Here is a 7,880-nt window from a genome sequence, read left to right on the forward strand (position 1 = left end):
CCAATGGCCCTAACCGGTTTGGCTCAGTGGATAGAGCATCGGCCTGCGGACTCAAGGGGCCCAGGGTCGATTCCGGTCAAGGGCATGTACCTTGGTTGCGGGCACATCCCCAGTAGGGGGTGTGCAGGAGGCAGCTGATCGATGTTTCTCTCTCATCGATGTTTTTGACTCTCTATCCCTCTCCCTTCCTCTCTGTAAAAAATCAATAAAATATATTTTTAAAAAAATGGACAATGGACCTAAATAGATACTTTTTGAAAGAAGACATAAGGAAGGCCAAGAGACATATGAAAACATGCTCAAATTCACTAGTCATGTGAGAGATGCAAATCAAAACAACAATGAGGTACCATCTCACACCTGTCAGAATGGCTATCATCAACAAATCAACAAATGACAAGTGCTGGCGAGGAAGTGGAGAAAAAGGAACCCTCGTGCACTGCTGGTGGGATGCAGACTGGTGCAGCCACTGTGGAGAACAGTGTGGAGTTTCCTCAAAAAACTAAAAATGGAACTCCCATTTGCTTTCAGTTTTTCACCCCTCGACTTTCTCTATCTCAGCAACAGAGAGCCTCCCACGCATTGAATTCCTCTTATACTTCAGATATATCTGACTTCCTCTTCTGCTACCAGCCAGAGAATAAGTTTGGCTTTAAAAGGGCTGATGTTATTAGGTCAGACCCCACTAAATATCTTAAAACCAACGATTTGGGACTTCAATTACATTTGCAAAATCTTTTCATAATAATACTTAGGTTAGTGTTTGATTGAATAACCAGGGGCCAGGAACCTTGTGGAGAAGACATTTTAGAATGCTGCCTACCACATAACTGAATACAAAATAAAGGAAGAATAAAAACATTTTCAGACCAACAAAGCTGAGAGATTTGTTACCAACAGATTTTACGACAAGAAATCAAAAAAAAAAAAAAAAAAGATTTCAGGATGAAAGGAAAAAGGACAAAGGTGGAAGCCTGAATCTACAGGAATATATAAAAAGTGCCAGATGTGGTAAATATATCAGTTAATATAAATGATTATTTTTAAATGCCTATAGAAAATTTTTGACTATTTAAAGAAAAATAATAATATATGGTGGGCTTTACAATATTTGTAGAAGAAACATATATGAGGATAATAGCATGAAAAGCTAGATGGGTCAGAATTACACTTTTATAAGATTTTTTTTGTTTTAAAATAATAAAATAGAAATAAAAGATAAATTGTGAAAAATTAAGGGCATACATTTTAACCTCTAAATTATCCACAATTGATTCAAAGATGTATAACTAAATAGCCAACAGAGAATATACATTGAATTACTAACATATTCTTGACTAATTAAAAAGAAGACAAGAAAGAAAATAAAGTAATAGGTACAAATGTGGCGATTATAATACAAACAGCAATATGTTAGACTTAAAGTGAACCATATCAATAACCATATTAAATATAGATTAAATAGTTCAATTAAAAAACAGAAATTTTCAGGTTGATTCTTAAAAGACCCAGATAAATGCTATTTAAAAAGTACATACTTTAAATACAAGGATGTTAATATATCAAAAATATAAAGATGAGCCTTGGCCTATGTGGCTCAGTTGGTTGAGTGTCGTCCCATGCACCTAAGGGTTGCTGGTTCCATTCTCAGTCTAGGCACATGCTCCGGTTACATGTTTGGTATCCAGTCAGGATCCCATGTGGGAAGCAACCAGTCACTGTTTCTTTCACATTGATGTTTCTCTCTTTCCCTCTCTTATTCTCTCTCCCTCTCTCTCTCCCCCACCTTCCCTCTCCCTCTCCCTCATCTCTCTGTAAAAATCAATAAAAATATATATGTAAAAATATAGATACACACACACACACAACATCCTATCTAATAGTCCTATCTAATAAAGAGACAATATGCAAATTGACCATAACTCCAACACACAAGATGGCCACCCCCATGTGGTCAAAGATGGCTGACCCCCTATGGACACCAGATGGCCACCACAAGATGGACGGCAGGGGAGGGCAGTTAGGGGGGGCCAGGCCTGCATGGAAGGACAGTTGGGGGGGGACCAGGCCAGCAGGGGAGGACAGTTGGGGGGACCAGGCCGGCAGGGGAGGGCAGTTAGGGGCAATTGGGTCAGCAGGGGAGCAGATAGGTGTCAATCAGGCTGACAGGGGAATGGTTAGGGGGCGATCTGGCTGGCAGACAGAAGCGGTTAGGGGCAATCAGGCAGGCAGGCAGGCGAGTGGTTGGGAGCCAGCAGTCCTGGATTGTGAGAGGGGTCTCAGATTGGAGTAGGTGCAGGCTGGGCTGAGGGACACCCCCATGCACAAATTTCATGCACTGGGCCACTAGTGTGTGTATATATATATATATATATGAAAAAGATATACAATGCAAACACTAATTGACAGATAAAGTAGACTTCAAAGAAAGGACTATTACCAAAGTTAAAAATTTTAATTCCTTAGTAAGACATAACAATCCTAAAGTTTTGTGTATTTATTTGATAACATAGTTTAAATAAAGAAACATATGTATGTAACTGAAAGAAAAATTCAACAAACCCAGTCATAATGAAAGGTTTTAACACTCTTCTCAGTCATTGACAGAACAAAAAGAGACAATAATTCTAAGTTTATGAAAGAGTTGAATAATTTGATCAAATTGACATTGATAGAACACATTCAACAACTGTAAAACACACACTCTTTATAAGAGATTATGAAATATTTACTAAAAACAGATCATATGCTCAGTATTAGGACAATTAATAGATTTTAAAAATTGGAAAACACTTATTTGTAAAGATATATGTACCCTTATGCTCACTGTAGCATTATTCACAATAGCCAAGACATGGAAATACCTTATGTGCTCTTCAATGGATGATTGGATAAAGAAGATGTGGTACATATATACAATGGAATACTACTGAGCCATTGAAAACAATAAAATATTTTCATTTACTGGTATGACAATGTGGGTGGATCTTAAGAGTATCATGTTAAGTGAAATAGATGGAAAAGGAGAACAACCATATGATTCACTAATATGTGCTATGTAAAATAAACAGCAACAAATGATCAAACAAAACAAAGAAACAAACTCATAGAGACAGACAACAGTATGATGATTACCAGAGGGAACGGGTGGTGGTAGAAGGTAGCAGAGAGTAAAGGGGGGGAATAAATGGTGATGGAAAGAGATGTGACTTGGGGTAGTGAACACACAGTACAATACACACATGGTGTATTATAGAATTTCACACCTGAAACCTATGTAATTTTATCAACCAATGCCAACCTAATAAATTCAATTAAAAAAAGAAAACTTCCTAGAACTGCAGGATACTAATTGTCAGAGCGAGCCCAGTAACTTAAAAATAAACACACACACACACACACACACACACACACACACACACACACACACACGTCTTGTGAGTACCAGGAATAAAACAGTTCCTGAAATTTTCAAATTTTAAAAATAACCAGGTCATTTAAAGTAAATGATAATCAAAAAATCAGAATGTCTTAAATTTTCTCTACAGTTCTGGATACTTGGAAGATGATAGTGCAATGTTTTCAAAATTGGGAAAGAACATTATTTTCAAACAAAATTTCTATATCTAACCAAACTATTAATCAAATTATATTTAACCCACCTCCCCCATGCACCTTTCTTTAGGAAGTTATTTGAGGATGAGCATTAGCAAAAGAAAGAGATAAACAAGAAAACAACAGGAATAAAATTCAGGAAGTGGCAGTACAGCATAAGAATGAAGCCTTCATGTGTCATATCTGGAAACAGGTACTATCTAAGGTAAATATTAAAAATAATGTTCTAAGCATATTTTTTAAAGCTATGAAGTAAACACCTATGAGTTTAACATAATTGAACCTGAAAAATGGGGAGTAGTGATAAATTGGGGAGATAATTGTTTTTTACTATAAGACTATAGTATTTGATAAATCATACTTATAATTATTTTGTAAAATAGTGAATGTTATACATTTTTAAGCAAACATTACACTTTTCTTTAACTACAGGAAAGGAAGAGTTCTGGGAAATGAAAAAAATAACTGTTGGGGAGCACAAGAGACTTGGTTGGAAAGTTTGTAAGGAGGACATTTTGATAAAAGGGGAGTGTGTGGAATGCTGCCTGCCCTGTTTATTGGAAGTTCAACATAGGGGAGACTTAGGGGAGTGTCAAAGGTGGAGCCTCTAATTATTCCTTGACCTTTACAAACAAGCCTGTGCATGTGCAGACCCCCGGGTGTCTACTGGAATCCTTATGCTTAATCCCTGGATGCCCTTGCCTAGAGTACAATGTGTTCTCCCAAGATTACTCACCCTACTGATTGTATCTAAAGATAAAAATTCCAATAAAAGCCTAACAAGGCAGGCAATAGAGGCTGCCCTGGCTACTAAAGCCAGGGGCCCCTTAGCCCTCTCTTTCACAGTCAAACTGTGCCTGAGTAATCTGTTCATGCATCGTTCAGGGTCTGCTGGTCAGCCCCGGCAAGTAACCACACTCATTTTGAAGAATGTATGAAATAAAGATTTAGAAAAAAGGAAACGATTTAAAGAATGTTTGTGATACATAATGACATATAAAAGGCAACTGGAGACTCTCCTTGACCATTTTTAAAACTCTATTTTATTCAAGCAAATCAACACCTTTGGGCTTTTTGTCCAAGAGAGTAAATTGACTACACATATTTATCTTCTCTCCCTCCAGTAATAATAACAATAATAATCTATGTATATAAAACCCTAATATGCAAATAGACTGAATGGTGGAATAGCCAAACAACTGAACAACCAGTTGCTATGAGGTGCACTGACCACCAGGGGGCATGTGTGGAACATGGCGGGCGTTGGCCATGTTGGGATGGTGGAGCAGGTGAGTAGGGGCTCCAGACCAAGGCAGGGTGCTGGTCGCTGTCATCAGGGTGAGCCTCTGGTGGTTACTGAAAATTTTTGCTCCCATGCACTGTGGTCCTGCCAGGTGCTCGCACCGGCTGCTGGTGCCAGCCCACTTGCACCCGCTGCCAGTGCTCGGCACCAGGCCCGATTGCTTGGTGCCATCAGCAGCTGCGAGCAGTGGCTGCCGGCCCTGATTGCCCCTCAAGGTTTCTCTATCTCCCCCTGCTCCTGAGTGGAGATTGGAGCCTGCAGCCACCTCTTGCACCCACTGCCTGCGACAGCCCCGCTCACACCCACAGCTGGTGCTGGAGCTGCCGCTCACAACTGCTGCTGGCACCCGGTGCTGGTCCTGATCACTCAGTGCCATCAGTTGGTGCAAGCAGAGGCTGCTGGCCCCAATTGCCCGCCAGGGATTCTCCACCTCCCCTTGCTCCTGAGGGGCGATCGGGGCAGCAGCTGCCGTTCACACCTGCTGACAGTGCCGGCCCTACTCCCGCCTACTGCTGGCACTGGCCCCAATAGCTCCACACTGTCAGCGGGTGCGAGCAGGAGTGGCAGCAGCGGGAGTGGGGCTGCCATTAGACAGGGGACAGGGCTGTGGCAGGAGGGGCCAGGTGGGGGCACAGAGGATGGATAGACCAAAACCTGCCCCTGTGCCCACCACAGCCTCATGGCCCTTAGTTCCTTTCAAGGTGCACAAATTCGTGCACTGGGCCCTGTAGTAACAATAATAATATTGGTAATAGCTAACACATATAATCTAAGTACTTTACATTCTTTAATTATAGTAATTCTCAAAATCACTCTATCAGGTGGGTGCAATTATTATTTCCATTTAACAGATGAGAAAAGCAAGGCACAAAAAGATACACTCTCTTGCCCAAGTTATTAAGGATGGTTAGTGGTGTTATTGGTGGAAGTGGAGTTCTTTGTGTGCCGCAAGAAAATTTCCTGAGGCCACCACAGGAGGATGAGGTATAGAGGAAAACTTTATTGATGATGTAAAATCAAGGGGTTTCCCTTCCAAGGTCACATATGTACCTGTCTTGCCATGGAAGAAGTTCAATCTTGCCTTCAGCAGGGCCAGAATTAAGGCCACTGCCCATAGTTTTTATTCCATATTAAAGTATAGTCTAGTACAGCATCTAGCTAGCTTAGCTTGTTTTCCTAGCTTCAGCCCATGGCCATGCAGAGAGAACATGCAAAATCATGGGCAAGTGTGGGTCATGGAGCAAGTAAGAGCAAGAGTGAAAAAGTGCAAGCAAGAGAGCAAGAGATAATTCTTTGTCTGGGGGTTTTAACCAGGAACTTAGATTTCACACACTTCTGTGAGATCCACCCCCTAGCCAATTCATTGTTCTCAAGCTAAACTGACAGACAAGCACCTTCCCTAAGTCACCCGCACTTTACTGTGTATGTGTCCATCTTCCCCTTTGTCCCATCCCTTCCCCCAGTGATCTGCAGGGAATGGACCAGTGGTTCCCTGGGTAGCATGAATCTGTATCTCCTGGTGAAGATGCCAAGATGACCATGCTTATAATATCTGGCCTCCCCTCTGGTCTCTTCCTAATTATTAATATTAAGTAGCTAATTACAATGATAACAGTGGCAGTGCCAGTAATATGGTTCCAAATTCCATGCTGTTAATTATACTATACTGCCTCTCACGTTAAAGTTCTATTAAAATAATCACCCTATATAATAAAGAGCTAATATGCTAATTAGACTGAACAGCAGAATGACCTTACAGATGAAGCCAGGGCTGCGAGGGCCAAGATCCTTGAATGAATTTTGTGCATCAGGCCTCTAGTGAAGAGATAAAAGAAAATTTAAAACAAAAAGCCAAGTTGTGCCATTTCCTGGACAAAATCCCTCAATGGTCTGCCTTTTCATTCACAATAAAATGCAAACTTCTTACTATGGTTTCAAGAACCTCTGCTTCTCTCTCAAACCTCATCTACTCTTCTCTTATTTCTTTATTGATCTGAAGAAATTTGGACTTTTATTTTGGTCCCATAATTTAACAGTTGCTTTCCTACTTTATGGTGGGTCCCTTTGCCTGGAGTCTCTTCCCCAGACTTTACCTAGGTTGGCTCCTTCTCATCATTCTATTTGCTCAAAACAGAATGATATGCCCTGATTTAGGAGCCCATGATTTCAGGGTCAGATTAGACACCTTCCCTGATCAGCTTCTCTAAATCTTCTTACCAGACTTCTATATCACATTACTATTTATTTTCTTCATAGAATTTAATATTTTCTGAGATTACCTTATTTGTTACCTTGCTTTTATTACTTGGTTGCCTGTCCTTTCTTTATTGTGTCCTCAATACATGTCTCTTCCACTTTTTCTTTTCTCTATCATGTCTTTAGTGTTTACAATAGTACCTGGAGCAGAGTCTTATAAGTGCTCAAAAATTGCTTGTTGAGGAAGGAGAGAATGGAATTGGTTGCAGACTTCCAGAAAGTTCTGGAAAGCATAAAACACCATAGTGTAGAAAACACCTGAAGGGGAGCTATACTAGATGGAGTTGGGCAATCTTTCCATGAAAATCTTAGGGTGGGAGTGCGAAATTAGCTGAAAATGGGGAAATCAATGTGTGACTGTATATGAAAATATTAACCTCCTGCCCAAACATTTCCCATTCCTCCACATTAGAATGTTATGAGGCTGAACATTTACCCCAAGACAAAGTCTGGAAAGAACCTAAAGAGCTAGTGTGGGATTTGGTATCTCAGAAAAAGCGCTCCTCATTTTGGCAACTAGAGTTTCTCATCATACCAACTAATTCTCAGCCTGCTCTCAAAGCAAAGCCTTCCAGACCATAAGCCCTGCTCATGTATATACAGCACTTAGTCAGCCTTTCTATTTTATAATTCATAAATACGGATGAATAATCACCAACCACAGGGCAATTGAGGAAAACTTCTAACCTGAAAAAAACATATCAAA

The sequence above is a fragment of the Myotis brandtii genome, unplaced genomic scaffold, assembly GCF_000412655.1.
Source record: "Myotis brandtii unplaced genomic scaffold, ASM41265v1 scaffold199, whole genome shotgun sequence".
NCBI lineage: Eukaryota > Metazoa > Chordata > Mammalia > Chiroptera > Vespertilionidae > Myotis > Myotis brandtii.